Source organism: Eptesicus fuscus, chromosome 13, assembly GCF_027574615.1.
Source record: "Eptesicus fuscus isolate TK198812 chromosome 13, DD_ASM_mEF_20220401, whole genome shotgun sequence".
Classification (NCBI taxonomy): Eukaryota; Metazoa; Chordata; class Mammalia; order Chiroptera; family Vespertilionidae; genus Eptesicus; species Eptesicus fuscus.
In genome coordinates this window covers 11187829-11205941 of record NC_072485.1, presented here as the reverse complement: position 1 = coordinate 11205941, position 18113 = coordinate 11187829, and positions in this window count along the sequence as shown.

Below are 18113 nucleotides of genomic sequence, written 5' to 3'. Positions count from 1 at the left end.
CATACATACATGTAGACACAGAAATAATTATTACAGACACATAGGCATTTTCAAGGGCCATTAATAATATCTTGTCTCCACAAAACTTACACCCATGTACCTTCTTTGAATGTCACATCAAGTGCACGAGGTAGCCTGACTGGTGTGGCTCAGTGGTTGAGCATCAACCCAGGCACCAAGAGGTCACAATTCTATTCCCAATCAGGGCACATGCCTGGGTTGTGGGCTCAATCCCCAGTAGGGGATGTGCAGGAGACAGACAATCCATGATTCTCTCTCATCATTGATGTTTCTATATCTCTCCCCCTTCTGCTCTCTGATATCAATAAAAACATACTAAAAAAAAAAAAAAAAAAGGTACATGAGGTAAATAGCCAAGGATCAGTGTCCACATATTATAGAGGTGGATGAAGAACTTTATTTACTGGATTACTAAATGACAGAAATTTAACAAGATCCCTATTTTGGTTATCTATTGCTATGTAACAATACATGTCAAAATTTAGTGGTATAGAACTACCATTATATCTCCGCCTCCCCCACTTTTGTGGATCAGAAATCCCAGAAAGCTTTGGCTTTTGGGGTTTTTGTCTGATTTCTGAAAAATCAGCAGGGGTAGATGATAAGGATTCCACTTCCAAGATGGTTTGTTTCTTCACCCACATCTGCCACCTTGGTGCCTCTTGGTGTCTTTCCATCTCCACGTCGCATGTTGTCCTCCAGGACCTCTCCACTACCTGTGGACTTCTCACATGCTTGGTGGCATTGGGGTGCTCATGCTTCTTATGTGGCGGTTGCCTTGCAAAAGGCAGATGGAAGCTACATGCCACCTAAGGGCTATGTCTGGAACTAGCATAGTATGACTTCTGCTGGTTTTGTTACTATTATTTTGTTTGTTTGTTTTTGTCAAGGTAGCCACAGGACCTGCCCAGATTCAAGGAGGAGGAGAAATAGACTCCTTCTTTTAATGGGTGAGTAGAAAGGTCACATCGCAGAGAGATAGGTGATGGGAGATACTGTTGTGGCCATTGTTGGAAAATATAATCTTCCACAAGCTCAAATCTCTTTTAATATATAGCCAGTGATATCTCCACCACACCATCTGACTCCATGGGTACAACAAAAGTGAATTAATAAATGTGTTTGATTTTAAACTTGCATATTAATGGCTACCTATACACATCTGGTTAAATTTCTTTCAGTCATGGATTGTAGAGTATTTTGTACTGCTTTTCCTAACCAAGTTGATTTAATTATACTTAGAGAAATGGCCAAAACCCTCTTTTCACACAGCCTCTACTCTAAATCCTTGTGTTGCTGTGATTCCTACACCCATTTGTCTAAAGAGGTCTAGTGTACTTCTCACCAGATTTCCAACTCTGCCTGCTGTTCCTTCATCATTTCTCATTTAAACCACGTAAGTTCCATGAGTTTTGTGTGTGTGTGTGTGTTTTTGTATCAACCAAACTCTATTGTCTTGTCTACTCTTCTCACCAACTTTCAATGCTTGACAAGACATTATAGCCCCCCTTCCTGCCAAACAGACAGGAACTCATTCATGAGAATGTATACAGCCTAAAAATACATAGACCCCCCTTCTCTCACCACCCCCTTTCTTCCCTAAGCAAACAATACACAGAGACAAACAACCCACATATATAAAGTCCCAGATAAAGGTATAGGAAGGGGTAAAGAGCTCAGTTAGTGGTAAGAAAACTACCTTGTAAAGACTCAGAAGCTGTAAATGAGATGTTGTTAAGGAAAAAACAACAACAGGAAGCATGATGAGAGGTAGAGGTTGAGGTTCTTGAGGAAGATAGTGACAAGATGGGATCTATGCTTGGAGATGAGAATCTAGACGGCAGGGAACGGATGATTTGGAGCAGGAAGATTATTTAGGAACCATTCCTTTCTATAGGCAATAGATGTTGAGAACCGGAAAACAGAGGAGATGGGATGTAATAGTTAAAAAAAAGTGAAGAAAGAAAATAAAAATATTAAGTTTGGAGGTAGGGAAAAATACAACCGTCTCATTAGAATGTTGAACAGGGCCCTTCCTTGGTTGGCTGTGAAACCCCCTGTGGATTAGTTTATGTTGATTCAAATGACCTTCGGTATCTTTTTTTCTCAGCAAATGTAGCACCTCATGCTTTAAAAAAGTGCCTTGAAATAACAGTTATTACTTTAGTCAGTGATGCTGCAAAACCATTTTGTTTTCTACATAAAACAAAAATCATGTTTGGCTTTCTTTATGGCAATAATTTAAAATAATGCCCGAAGTTCACATGCATGAATGGAAACAAGTATAATCAAATGGCCAACTCGAAGAATGCTGGGTGATGTGCTTCCTAATTAATTGTCCTCAATAATGCGCTGCTGCTGTTGTTGTGGCAACTGACTACAGAGCAATGCTTAGGTCTTATATTTATGCATCATTTCTTCTTCCTCTCATTATTCTTAAAGTGCTGAGGTTGTATCTTGTTTTGTTTTGTTTTATAAAATAGCTCAGTATAGTTCTGCAGATTTTCATTCCATGTTATTTTTTTTAAGAAGGAAAAGAAATAGTTAATAATTCTGAGTTAAATGACAAGTGTAAGAAGTGGATAAAAATATTTTCAGTTAAAGATGTTTTCTGTGTTGGTTTGGCTCAGTGGATAGAGTGTTGGCCTGTGAACTGAGGGGTCTCGGGTTTGATTCTAGTCAAGAGCACATGCCCGGGTTGCAGGCTCGATCCCCAGTGGGGTGTGTGCAAGAGGCAGCTGATCAGTGATTCTCTCTCATCATTGATGTTTCTATCTCTCTCTCCCTTCCTCTCTGAAATCAATTAATTAAAAAAAAAGATATTTATTGTGAAAAAATGACCATCCTTACACATGGTAAGCCACAAAGTCTTTAAAAATGATTTTACAAAAGAACAGTAACAGACATCTCATGGACAAGCAGCGGCTTATAGAGGGTGTGAAACTGACAAGAACCTGGCTGAGTAGATTTCAAAATAAATTTAGGACTTTCACATTTATATGTCAGTGATACAGAGCAAGGATCTTTGTTTCTTGTGTTCTCATAGCAGATCCTCAATAAATTTTTATTGTATGAAATGTGTCAATCTAAAGAGATGAACAACAAATTAATGTAATCTTAGAATTCATTATCAGAATAAGAAAAATGATGATCTGATTATTCTGCTATGGGGAGATCCCATTTCATATCTAGAACATTGTATATTACATTTTAAAAGAGAACACTAGAAATAGTCTAAAGAACCAAGGTGTGAAGATGCTTGAAATACTATTGTGAAAATTAAAGGAAATGGGAAAATTTAGGTAGAAAATTCCTAGTGGTGCTGGGGAGATGGGATTAAAACCTTCACTTACTTGAACTAGATCACCTGTAGAGAACCTTCCACTCCTGTGATTCAATGGCTCCCATCTTACTATTTGTACATTTATTATTAGTTTCCTATGGAGTTTTCCTAAAATACAGCATCACAACCACATTTTTATCTGGCAGGTAACTCTATATTAGATTGTACCAATTAGATTGTTAATTGTGTAAATTATTATAATATTGTATTATTTATCTTCTAGAGATACATTTGGAAATATTTATAGATGAATAAAAAACAAAAATTCAAAGCAAAGTGTTCCAAGAAAAAGAATCAATTTATAATGACCTATATAATGAATGGGATCATATCTCAGGAATCAAAATTTCAAATTCTGTTACTTCACCTCCCTTCAACCCCTCTTTTTAGTTCCTCATCTTATGCACACAATGGGCATTTCCTCTCCAATTCATTACACAAAACCTGCAGAGGGAATGATTATGCACTGTTTCTCAAAGGTTTGTCTCATACTTTGTCCTAGAGGTGTTCCAAATCAAGACTGTTTTTTGTTCTTAAGGGTCCATTTCAAAGGATTTACTTTTTCATATGGATATGGGCTGATTCTGAGTAACCTACCTAGTAAGTTATTAAGGGTTAATAAAATTGGATGCTCATAAACTAAAACTAGTACATCATAAGTTCACTGAGACTTCACATAATGCTTGGCAGTACTACCAACTTTCTTTTTGTGTACAGGCATGTGCAGATTATTGGGATAGCCAACATTTTCTAGAGGGAAAATTGTTATTAAGTCATCTGTGTTAGTTTGACCTGGTTGTGGAAATTAATATATTTATAAAATTTTTACTTTTGCTTTTTTGTCTTTAATGATTGCTATTTCTCATTCTTATTGTTACTTTGTACATTTTTAAGATGAGTGAAGTTCTTTTGCTCACTAGAAAGTAAGGATAGTATAGTGGCTGAGGGAAGAGTTTTAACATCGAAATTGGCCAAATCAAAATCAGAACCAGAGGAACCAAGATGGCGCCATAGGTTAAACACCTAACCTGCAGCCGGGCACAACAATTTCAAAAATACAACTAGAGGTCAGAACGGACATCGTCCAGAACCACAGGAAAGTTGGTGGACTGAAATGCCCACAGCTGGGGGGAAGGAGAAGGCCACGGGGACAGTCGGGGAAGCCGTAAAAGCCTAAGGTATGGAGAAACGGGCGGAGACACGAGCACACGCGCCTGCGGGGAGGATGGAACCGGAGAGGAAGGGGCGGCTGATGACCTGGCCGGCGTTCACTGGCAGGAAGGAGATAAAGGCTCCGGAGTGCGCTGAGCGCCGGCTCCGATTGTACTGAACCCCATTCCGGGCGAAACCCTGGGAAACTCACTCACTTTCGCAACTCCGTCGCCCCCGCAGGCCGCCCGGCCCGGGACGCTGGGGACTCCGCCGCAGCGGCGGCGCCCGGAGCCCGGCGGCCTCCCAGCACCCGTCCCCGCCGCGCAGCCCCCGCGCGCCTGGTGCCGCGGGCCGCGCGCCCCGCACACCGGACGGAGGCCCGGGCGCCCTCTCCGTGCACCTCCCGGCGGCGCTAGACTTCAGTAGAGTTGACTGAAATGAAGGGATTAAGAAGTACAAATTGGGAAGTTTGAAAAAGATGGCGGCGGAGGTTAAAGGCTGTTCTGTTGCCTCGCACCCAGCGAAATCGGAGGGGATGAGGTGTGGAGGCGCGTGGGTCTGGCTGGTGGCGGGGGAAAGGGGCTTTTGTTCCAAACCTAGGGGAGATTAGCTCTCCATCACCCTGAAATCCATCTTCTGGCGAACCGCGGGAGACCCAGATGCCTGCGGGGAGAGGCGGGACTCTTGCGGAGGTGCGCCCAGCAATCAGTGTTTGCTGTGCTGGAGTGCGGAACGAGGGGACTTAGACACGTGGAAGGCAGAAGGACCAGACTCACAGCCATCGCGGCTCGCCGCACCATGGCCTGTTGGCGCCCTGAGACCCCGCCCCGCCCTGGGACCCGCCCCGCAAGTCTTGCAGGCACACCTGCGCCCCAAGCAACGGCTTATGCATGTGGGTGGCCTGCTCTCTGGCAGCGGACCAGATGAACTGCTGTTCTAGTCGGACTGCTCCAGGGCCACTCAGACAGGAGGAAGAAACTACAGTTTTTGCTGTAATCCTTGCTGAGTGCCTAAGGCAGTAGCTGATCTACACCCCATTGGAGACCCAGAAACGAGGGCATCTAGTGGTCTGTGGGAGATGACACCAGATTTCAACCACGTGCATAAGGGACACATTCAACAGGAATATTCAGTGAGCGCCAAAGCTTTGCTGCACCAAGACCCGGCCCATAAACGTGTCTCCTGCACAGCAACTCTTCCTTTGTAGACAAAGAGAGCCCCCCCAGTGACACCAACAACAATCAAGACTTAACTATACAAAGGAGGACCAAGATGGAGGCATAGGGCGGAAGCCTGATTGTTGCCTACCACAACAACTTTGAGACTACGACAAGAGAGCAGAGCAGACACCATCCAAGACCACCATAGGGCTGGCTGAGTAGATGCTCTACAACTAGAATAAAAGAGGGGTATGTGGGATGATGCTGATGCCGGTGACCCAAAGACCACACTTTAAGAACTACGGCTCAGGCGACACAAAAGAACTATGGCTCAGGCGATACAACAACGGCCTGGAACGTGCTCGGCGCAGTTCCCCCGGCGGTCTCCGGCTGAGGGGACGGCTCCACTGGCAGCCAAGCACGGACAGACGAGCCCCTATGAGACATGGGGTGGGAGACTCCGCACTTGCTGACCTCCGAGTCCGTCAAGAATCTCAACGCCCCGGAAGCGGCCAGGTGCGCATGCTCAGCGACCGGCCACCGATGCAGACCCAAGGGCCGACGCAGCGACGCCAGACCGGCCCACCGCCATGCACCGGGCGCACCGGAGCTTCGCCGAGCCGCCGCCCGACGAGTTCTGCAGCAGCCATACTGGAGCTCTGGAAGGATGGCCAGGGGAATTGCTGAGGGGGGATTGACCGGCAGGAATTGGGATCGGGAAGACGGGGCCCCGCTGAGACCCAGGTGCGGGCGGGGTTGCGCACCTCTGGGCTAGGGTGTGGTCACACGCCTCTGGGTATAAGTGAGGCCTCACGTCCCTGGGTCTAGGTGAGGCCACATGCCCCTGGGTCCAGGTGAGGCCGGACTCCGGGTCCGGGTGAGGCCATGTGCCCCTGGACCCGGATGACGCTGGATCCCGTGCCCGGGCGAGGCCAAGCGCCCCTGGGAATTGGGATCGGGAAGACGGGGCCCCGCTGAGACCCAGGTGCGGGCGGGGTTGCGCGCCTCTGGGCTAGGGTGTGGTCACACGCCTCTGGGTATAAGTGAGGCCTCACGTCCCTGGGTCTAGGTGAGGCCACACACCCCTGGGTCCAGGCGAGACCATGTGTCCCTGGATCTGGGTGAGGCCGCGTGCACCTAGGCCCGGGTGAGCCCAAGTGGCCCTGGGTCTGGGAGAGGCCAAGCGTCCCTGGGTCCGGGTGCGACCATGTGTCCCTGGAGCCGGATGAGGCCTCGTGCACCTAGGCCCGGGTGAGGCCACGTGCCCCTGGGTCTGGGAGAGGCCAAGCGTCCCTGGGTCCGGGTGAGACCATGTGTCCCTGGATCCGGGTGAGGCCTCGTGCACCTAGGCCCGGGTGAGCCCAAGTGGCCCTGGGTCTGGGAGAGGCCAAGCGTCCCTGGGTCCGGGAGAGACCATGTGTCCCTGGATCCAGGTGAGGCCTTGTGCAACTAAGCCCGGGTGAGGCCACGTGCCCCTGGGTCTGGGAGAGGCCAAGCGTCCCTGGGTACGGGTGAAGCCAGATCCTGGGTCCGGGTGAGGCCATGCGCCCCTGGATCCATCCGGGTGAGGCTGGGTCCCAGGCCCGGGTGAGACCACGTGCCCCTTGGGTATGGGTGAGGCCACGTGCCCCTTAATCCGGGTGACGCCGTGCCCCTGGGTTCGGCCGAGACCAAACCAGAGGGAGTCGGACCTCCATTACCACCATTTGTCCACCATCCAGAGCTGAGGGGTCAGTGCTGACATGTACACATAAGGAACTACTGGACATTGAAATTGGGTCTCAAAAGAACTGTTGGTCCAGGGGGAAGCTCGCTACAGATTGATTCATTTGCCTGTCAGCATAACTATTATTGCTCGTCTCACATTCAGTTCTTATTAGTATATATCTAGTGACATATGATCTCGCTCATCTAGGGGAAATGATGAACAACATAGACTGAGGAACAAGAACAGAACCAGAAGCAAGGAGGCATCGATCGGACTATCGGGCCTCAGAGGGAGGATAGGGGAGGGTGGGGGGAGGGGAGAGTTCAACCAAAGGACTTGTGTGCATGCATATGAGCCTATCCAACGGTTAAGTTCAACAGGGGATTGGGGCATGCGTGGGGAGAGGGGTGGGATGGGAATGGGGGGATGAGGACAAATATGTGACACCTTAATCAATAAAGAAATATAAAGTAAAAAAAAAAAAAAATCAGAACCATTGCTCTTTGAGAGCTCATGTCCTTTATGTAGATGTTGAAGTTGCATTAGTTTCCTATGGCTGCTGTAACAGATTAATACAAAACTGGTGACTTAAAATGATACAAATTTATTCTCCTATAGCTCTTGAGTTCAAAATTCCAAAATTGGAGTCATAGTGTTAAAATTCATTTCCTTGAACTTTCCAGCTTCTGGAGCCTACCCACATTCCTTGATTTATGGTTCCCTTACTCCTTCTTCAAAGCCAGCAATGGTGGTCAAGTTTTTTCACATGCATCATTTTGACACTTTCCTCCTCCCTCTTTTATTTTCAAATGAAATTGGGCCCACCAAGATAATCCAGAACAATTTCCCCATCTCAAGATCCTTAAACACATGTGGAAAGTCTGTTCGCCCATGTAAAGTAACATGAACATAGTCATATGTTCTGGGAATTAGGATATGGACATCTTTCAGGGAACATTATCCTGCCTACTAGTTAGCCAACATATTACTGGTACCTTAGAATGTTTTCTGTTGCCAGAACTACCATTTTTGTCTGGTGGAGATAAGCTACTGAAATCCTAAAATGAAATGGAAGTTAATTTTGGAGAAAGGTACAAATCAAGGGAATTCATTTAGTTGTGGAAAGGGGAGAGCCTATATGAGTTAGGACAATGAGAATGTTTTATCAGCAAGGGGAGGAGGCTGCTGAAGGGAAAAGGAAGATAAGGAGCTAGAATCAATTATTGCCTGCTTGAATGATTTTGTCTAGGGTTCAGTTCTTTGGCAGCCATGAGCCCTTAAGTGCTACAGCTTAAAAAGTTTTCCACGTCAAAGTAGCAGAATTCCCTATTTTCAGAAGCTCAGAAAAAAAATGGCTTGAAATAGCATGAAATGACAATACAGACATGCATTACACTTCATGTTTCAATTTCCCTGATGGAAAATAGGAAGAATACTTTTTTTTCCCCAACAGAAATGAGAATTTCTTTTTCCCTTATAGCCTTTGTGTGAACTCTGTTTCTTATTAAATAATGGACAGTGAAACAAATTGCTTCCATCTCTTGAAGGGCTTCTTTCTTTCTTAAATGATTTTGAACCTTTTCTCCCCTTTTTGAACATTCATATACGGTAGATAAGCATATTTTAAAAACTGACCAGAATGGAACAGTAAACATAACTGGTAAAGCAACTATCACTATAGCAACATTGAATGTGTTTGACATTTAGTCTTTCTATTTGCTGTTGCTATAGTAATGAATCCTTGGATTCTGACACGATTTCCAAATTCTATTAAAATAAAACTCCTTTCAAGTCCCCAAGAAAAAGGGAGGGCCAGTACTATTAATGCCCAAGATGTATGAAAATGTTTTCTAGACCTAGGACATAGATAAGACACAGTTTGCTGCACTTTAATCAAACTGAAAAACATGCTTAAAAAATAGAAAAATATAGAAGAAAATACTCAAAGTAGAACAAAAGTAAAGCAATTCTTCTGTTTTTAAAAATTAGCCTTTTAAATGTTTATAAAAATGCCTTTAATTTATGGCATGATGAGATTAATGTCAAATATTAATGAAAAAAGAAGAATAATTTTGTTTCTTTTCAGGAGAATTAAACAGTCAAATATTGGCAATTAAGAGCCTAAAAATTAGTAAAGAAGTTACTTGGGATTTTGAGGAAATTTTTGTGTTTAAGAAAGTATTATCACCTACTTTTCAACCTATGAATATTATTACATGATTATTAAATTATTATATGTAACAATAGAAATAGACTTCAGCTATACATTTTTGGTTAATGGAGAAAAATAGGAAGACATTTAGTAAGAATTCAGTGTAGAAAGGATATTAAAGTTAAGTTTGTGATAATGTAACAGAACTAGGGGTAATATAAAAATAATAAAAAATATGAAAATGTAGAGAATAATCTGAATGGAGACAGAGCCAACATTTCTGAGAGGGATGTTTTATGTGACTTATAGCTTATGCTATTGGGGTTTTTGATAAATTATCATTTTATTTGGAATTATCAACAGCTATATAAGTTGCCAGTGATTTCTAAAAGTTTATTCAACTCTATAGTAATTCAGAAAAATTACTGATTGCTCAGAGAAAAAGTCTTCATAATGGTTAGGTGAAGCATGGGGCTGGAATCAGAGATCTCTTAGCTCCACCACTTCCTTGCTGTGTGATCTTGAGTAAGCCTCCTAACTTTTCTGAGCTTTGTTTTCCTTTTTCATAAAGCAGTAACATGTCCTAAATTCCAGGCCTCAGTTTCCCTCGCTGTAAAGCCTTTAAAGAGATAATATGTACAAAGCACTTTATAGTGTCTAGAACTTAGTAAGCACTTACCCAGTGCAGTGCTTGTTATAGTTATAGGAATTCTGGGAATGGGGCGAATTTGGAAAGGAAACACTGTGGGTCTATTTTGTTTTATGTTTTTTATCTTTTGCTTCTCAAGTCATGAAGTTTTCAAGAAATCAGATACTTTGATATAGAAGAATATGCTATTTGAAGTGGCAGAACATGACTCTTTGAAGTAGAACACAGTATGGTGGAGAGAACTCAGAGCAGAAGCTAGCAGACTCAGGACGTGGTCTCGGGCTGGCCACTGGTTAGTGACTACACAATCACATACTGCTCCAGACCTGTTTTCTATTTTGTAAAATAGAGATTAAATATTCTGAGAAAGAAATGAAAGGATACAGATTATAAATCAAAGTATAATAATAAAATAGTCTTTTATCTTTTTAGGAAGTTAGGAATTATTTTGAAAAAAATGAGTAATCAACATGAGCCCCCATATTACTAGTATCTTGTTAACTATAGTTTAAATCTGTATTTTTCATATTTGGACTTATGTATACATATATATGGTATAATGTATTAAATGGTATAAATACAGTGTTTGAGGTTAAAACTTGAGGTATTCCCTATTTTTAGATCTTGTGAAATGCGATTCTCCCCACTTTTCTATGTCCTCTTTGCCTTTTCTCTTGCTTCTATCCTATATATATAATAAAACCCTAATATGCAAATCGACTGAAAGGTGGAAAGACAGGTCGCTATGACATGCACTGACCACCATGGGGCAGACGCTCAACGCTGGAGCTGCCCCTTGGTGGTCAGTGCACTCCCATAGGGGGCACGCTGCTCAGCCAGAAGCCAGGCTCAAGGCTGGCAAGTGCAGCGGTGGTGGTGGGAGCCTCTCCTACCTCTGCTGCAGGTGGGTGGTAAGGAGTGGGGGGTCCCGGACTGTGAGAGGAACGTCGGACTGGTGGCAGCAGGCAGACATCCCCCAAGGGGTCCTGGACTGTGAGAGGGCACGAATGTCATGCACCAGGCCTCTAGTAGTTGAATAACCAAAAAAGTCTTTCCAGGAATCACAGCTCCTGTCTCTAAAAAATTTAAATGAGTTAAGTCACCAAAGGCAAGTTTTCTAGGCCAACACAGGATCCCATTTACATTTGTGTTATTGTTAATGTATCTTGATCACAGCCACTATTACTCCCCACAAACAATCTGAATAGAAAAAAAAATCAAGAGCTTTGCCTATGGACAAAACAGGTTGTGGTGTTTAAATTATTCCATGGAAATTGGTGAAGAAGTGAAATAAAAGCAATAGCTAGTTTAGTACAGAAAAGCTTTCAATCAGCTGCTAACCAATGACAGGTTCACTGACTAAGCCTACTGGTTAAAGGAATTATATGACCATTGTTAATTCCACAACACAAAATCTAAGTTTATTTGGGAATAAACGGCAAATACAAGGTTTGTGCTAGGTGCTGGGGATAAAAGAAAGATAAGTGACATGACCCCTGCCTTTGAGGAGCTTATAACACAGTCCAAAAAATGTTAGGAAAAAGACAGTGTTTTATGGAGGAAGTTTTGTTGTTCTCTTACTCCACTAGAATCTTCTCAAATGTTGTGGCCACAGCTGAAGTAATCTCCTTCCAGGTCGCAATCATATCCATTTTGAGTGATAGTACATCGTGGGGTTTAAGTGTAGACTATTTGGGTTTAAACTCCAGCTTTGCCACTTACTAACTGTGCAAGCTTGAGAAAAAAAATCTTATCATTTTGCTTCAGTTTCTTCATTAAAAAATATGAGGAATACTTGTAACTTCCCCCATATGGTTATTGTAATAGTCAAATGGATTAATGTACATGAAGCCCTTAAATCATTACTTGGCATAGGATAGTATTCAATATTTATTTTTTAAAATAAGTTGAGCCCTAGCTGGTTTGGCTCAGTGGACAGAGTGTCGGCCTCTGGACTGAAGGGTCCTGGGTTCGATTCCGGTCAAGGGCACATGCCCGGGTTGCAGGCTCAATCCCCAGTGGGGGGCGTGCAGGAGGCGGCTGATCGATGATTCTCTCTCATCATTGAGGTTTCTATCTCTCCCTCTTCCTTCCTCTCTGAAATCAATAAAAATATATTTAAAAAAAAAAATAAGTTGAAAAATCCTAGCCAGTTTGGCTCAATGATTGGAGCATCAGTCTGTAAACTGAAGGGTCTTGGGTTCGATTCTGGTCAAGGGCATGTACCTTGGTTGCAGGATTCATCCTGGGCCCTGGTCAGGGCATGTGCAGGAGGTAACCAATTGATATGTTTCTCTCACATTGAAGTTTTTCTCTATCTCTTTCCCTCCCTTATACTCTCTTTAAAACTCAATGGAAAAAAATATCCTTGGGTGAGGATTAACCAAAAAATTTAAAAAAATAAATAAATAAAATAAAATGAGTTGAAGAAAGAGATCTAGCCAATAAATGAAAAACTCCTAATTCTGTACAATTCTTATGAAACTCAAGAAAGCACACACATAAACACAACCAAGAGGTTACAAAAAGTCAATAATTTCTCAAATTGAGAAAACAATATGATTAATTTTTACTACTAAAATAAAATTTATGCATATGTTTTCCTGTTGATACATGATGCAAAAAGGATAGGTCAATTTTCACTAAATATGCAACAAATCAACAAACGACAAGTGCTGGCGAGGATGTGGAGAAAAAGGAGCCCTCATGCACTGCTGGTGGGAATGCAGACTGGTGCCACCACTGTGGAGAACAGTATAGAGTTTCCTCAAAAATTAAAAATGGAACTCCCATTTGACCCAGTGATCCCACTTCTAGGAATATATCCCAAGAAACCAGAAACAACAATCAGAAAGGACATATGCACCCCTATGTTCATAGCAGCACAATTCACCATAGCTAAGATTTGGAAACAGCCTAAGTGCCCACCAGCAATGAGTGGATTAAAAAACTGTGGTACATCTACACAATGGAATAGTACACTGCTGTAAAAAAGAAGAGACTCTTACCATTTGCAACAGCATGGATGGAACTGGAGAGCATTATGCTAAGCCAAATAAGCCAGTCAGAGAAAGATAAATATCACATGATCTCACTCATATCTTACCTAATAATAGACAAACATTGACCACACCTCTGCTATACCACCAGTCAATCAGGAGTGATATGCAAATTAACTCAACAAAGATGGCGGTTAATTTGCATACACAGGCGCTGAGTGACGGGGGTGGGATGCTTGCATTGTCGCCATGGTGATGACGCAGGTGTTCTGCCCCACCCCCATCTCTCAGGGCCTCTGGGCAGCATGGGAAGAAGGGGCCGGAGTGGAAAGTGGCGGCTCCCAGAGTGGAAAGAGGTGGCTCCGGGGCCTGAGCGGAAAGGGGCTGGGCCGGAGTGGAAAGGCGGTGCTGGCAGCCAGGGAAAGGAAAGCCCATTCTAGCACGAATCTTCATGCATCGGGCTTCTAGTGTGGAATATAATGAACAACATAAACAGATGAACCAAAATAGATCCAGAGACATAGAAGCATTGAACAGACCATCCAAACTCAGGAGGAGGGGGAGGGGGAGGGAGAAGGGGGGAAAGGGTAAAGTGGGGGGAAGGAGGGGAAGTAGTGGGGAAGGGGACAGAGATCAACCAAAGGACTTGTATGCATGCATATAAGCATAACCCATGGACAGAGTCAGTAGGAGGGATGATGGCAAGTGCAGGGGGGGTGTGGGAACGAGCAAGGAGAGGTCAATGGGAAAAAAGGATTAATATGTAATATTTTAAACAACAAAGAATTTAAAACAGAAATAAATCCTATATAATAAAAGCATAGTATGCAAATTGTCTTCTCGACCAGGAGTTCGACCAGGGGTCGGGGCCGGCCGGGGGAAGGGAGAGAGGCCCTGGCCAGTGATGGCCCCTGGAGTAAGGGAGGGAGGCCCTGGCTGGCAGCAGGTGGCTGGGTGAAGGGAGGGAGTACCCAGCTGGCAGCCAGCACCAGCTAGGGACCCTACCAGTGCACGAATTTTGTGCACTGGGTCTCTAGTAAATAAATAAATATGCAAGTTGTATTTGGGGTGGGTGATTTAAAATATAGGCTAGCCCTAGCTGGTTTGGCTCAGTGGATAGAGTATCGGCCTGTGGATCAAAGGGTCCTAGGTTTGATTCCGGTCAAGGGCACATACCCCAGTTGCAGGCTTCTCCTCAGCCTGGGCCCTGGTCAGGGCTGGTGCAGGAGGCAACCAATGAATGTGTTTCTCTCACATTGATGTTTCCTCTGTCTTTCCCTCTTCCACTCTCCCTAAAAATCAATGGGAAAAAATATCCTCCAGTAAGGATTAACAAAATAAATAAAGAAATAAAAATAGGCTGTTTTGCATAAATAAAACTAATTCTGCAGGGGAATCAAAGAAACAGGTGGTCCTCCTACAAAACTGCTAAAGTTGTTTTTCAACAAGAGGCCTCTTTGACTGCCAAACAGGAGAGAGAAACAAAAAATGTATTTATACCAAAAGTGATTTTTAAAAATGAGCTTCAAATAGAAAGTTACCAGAGCACAAGTTTCCAAAGTGCAAGACTAGATTTGGAATTGATCTGTTTCTTCCATGGGCAACTTCATTTATAGGTACTGAAGTAAAGAACAGGATGATTTTTTTTGAAAAAGTATTGTTACTGTTTCTCCACTGGCCCATCCTATTTCATAGGCTATCCCATAGAAACCAAATATCTCACCATAAACAAAAATGGCAACCTAACTACAGTCAGTGCTGGTTGGAATGGAGTGACCATTTGACTTCCCAAGATTTGATACTAGACTGACCTTTGAAACGAAAACCTACCAATACTACTTCTTGCTATGATTACCATATTTAAATAGCTCATGTTCTAACCTTTCCTATTTCTCCCAGTTATAAGACAAATAGGATAAAGAAAAATAATTGCCACAATATCTATAGGAACCATACTGGCTTTCCATTCATAAATTTTTTAGAAACAGAAAACTTGCTGGTGAAAAGCTTTCAATATCATTTTATTAACCATTATAATTTACCTGGTGATGAAAATTGCAATTTGGTGGAACACCACAGAGAACAAAGCAGAGTGAGTTTTATCATGTCAGTGTTCAGTTCAATTCATCAAATATATTTTTGCCAGCCTAAGTGCTAGGTAATATGCTGGGTGCTAGAGATAAAGAGGTAAAAGGTAGTGGCAATACGGAATGGTATCTCAATAGAATATTTTATAAGCATAAAATTCATATAAAAAAGGAAAATCTGTCCTAAGGTTGTTAGGGAAGAGCAGGCTTGAAGGAGATAAGAGTGTGTAATAAAGACAAGACAAGGAAGAAGCAGGGCATGTGAAAGGAAGCGGGGAGGAAAGCATGTGCAAAGGCAAAAACAGAGACTGAAAACAGCATAATACTGTTAAATGTAATTGCTGGAATATGTTATAATATGTTCACTGGGTTGTTTTATTTTTAACTAAATTGAATTTGGAGAAAAGATGGGAAAAGTGACTTTGTTCTTTTGCTTTGGTTAAATAATAAGCAATGATATGGAAATATTTTAGTTAACTTATATTTTCATTCTAAGGCATTTAATAAGCTGTGGCCAGGCAGTCTATAACAGAACTGTCTAATAGAAATATACCACAAACCACATGTATAAGTTTAAATTTCATGTTAGTCTCATTTCAAAAAATAAAAAAACAGGTAAAATTAATTTTAATAACATATTTTCCTTAGCCCAATTGTGAAAATACAGTAATTTCAACTTATAATCATTGTAAAATTATCAATGATCCATTTACATTTTTATAATAAATCTCCAAAATCCTGTATATGCTTTACACTTACAACATATCTCAAGTCAGATGCTATTTTTTTTTTTTTACCAGAAACACTGGATCTGTATTTATATTTCAAAAAATTTAGTTGAAAAAGTAGATTCACATAACTCAAGTTTCCCTAACATACTTAGAAGTGATCTAGTCACTAAATTGAATATCAGTTTTTTTAATTAAAATTAAATACAATTAAAATTCAGTTACTGTATTTGGTTGTATTAGATATGACTAGTGGCAACTGCTGTTGGACAGGTCAGTTCCAGAATAAGTGTGGTTCAAACCTTTAGCCTGAAATTAATATTAACAAAAAACAAATCAATAAACACATTATTAGGTTGGTAATGGGATACTAATATTAGGCATTTTGGTTTACCTTCAATCTCTCTTGATGGACCAAATCCTCTCAGACAAGATACAGCTGAGAAAAAAAGTGAGGATATCAGGAAAAGGTCTTGCAACCAGCAAGGAAAGTGAGGTTAATTGGAAAAAAGCTTAAAGAGTTCTGATATAAAAGCAGAAGGTTCTGAATATTTACTCATTCTAGGCTTTATCCCTGTTATTGATGCAAATAAATAGATTCAAGTGGTGAACAGACTCTGCAAAAAGACAGAAAGTGACTGGTCATAATAGGGATAGATAGTTCTTTTACAACCTGACTGCATTTACCTCACAACCATCCACCATACCTAAAAACAAAAATTACGGAATACACTAGAGGCCCAGTGCATGAAAATTCATGCACTGGAGGGGGGTCCCTCAGCCTGGTCTACCCCCCTCACAGTCCGGGAGCCCTCAGGGGCGGGAGGCAACCTGGAGATCAGGAAGGCGACAACCCCATCACACCTCTGCTGCTGCCACTGCTGGCAGCGCAAGCCTCGGCTGGCCCTGGTTACCTGAGCCTCGGGCGGCCCTGGGCAGCTAGGCGGCTGCCATCTGAGGCTTGCCTGCACCTCGGGCATAGGCTGGGCAGCTGCCATCCGAGGCTTGCCTGCCTGCCGCCATCTTGTGGCTGTGGGCGCCGCCATCTTTGAGTGTGTGGCAGTCAATTGGCATATTCCCTCCTTATTGGCTGCGGGCACCACCATCTTTGTGAGGGCATGATGATCAATTAGCATATTCCCTCTTTATTAGATAGGATATTCTCATGTTTTTCCAATGAAAGTTTTTTTTTTCTACTTAGGCAAAAGTAAAGACATGCTTCATTCACAAAATATATGTAAAAATCTGAAAGATTAAACTGATCATTACATTTCAAAGAGCATATTTCATAACTTTCTTATTTTATGGAAGACAGTTCCTCCATGAATATCCACCAAGGATTCATCATTCATCCAGAATATTCCATTATTTATTTACCAAATCTCTTCTGAGGATCTATTATATTCTTGGCAAGATGCTAAGCAAAGAAATTACAATAGTGAACAAGAAAGACCCAATAGCATGTAACATGTGATAAAGCTGTTAGAGGGGAGGTACTGGTTATGATGGGAGCATGCCAGGGTAGGGTTGCCAGATTTAGCAAATAAAAATATAGGATGCTAAGTATACTTATACTAAAAATTATTATTAATCTGAACTTGAAACTTAGCTGAGCTTTTATTTGGCAAACCTACATTAGAGGGACGACTTGGAAGTGGAGGTAGGGTGAGTGGAAAAATGAAGACTTCCTTCACAGAGTGACTTCTACCAGGAATCCTGGGCACAGCAGGGAAGAGGCCACGAGAAATCTTTCCACGTGGAAACAACGCAGTGAAAACTAAGTCCCAAAGTAACTGTCAATCTAGGAACTGAAGGAGGCAAAGGAATTGGGGTAAAGAAGAAGGAAGAGGGTGGAGAGGGGATGTTGGTGAAAGATAAAACCTGAGATCACATAAAAAGACTTGAAGCAGCCATCTGGATTACAATGTGAAGAACGGACTATAGTAGAGCTGGCAGGATACTGAGGCCAGTAAGAAGGCGACTGATGTAATTGGGGACCTCAATAGGGTGGGGTAACAGATCCATTAGTAAAACCAGAAATGGCAATGAAAGAGAGGCAACTGCAAAGGGGGATAGAAAAGAGCACCTAATCTGGAAACAGCCCAAGTGCCCAT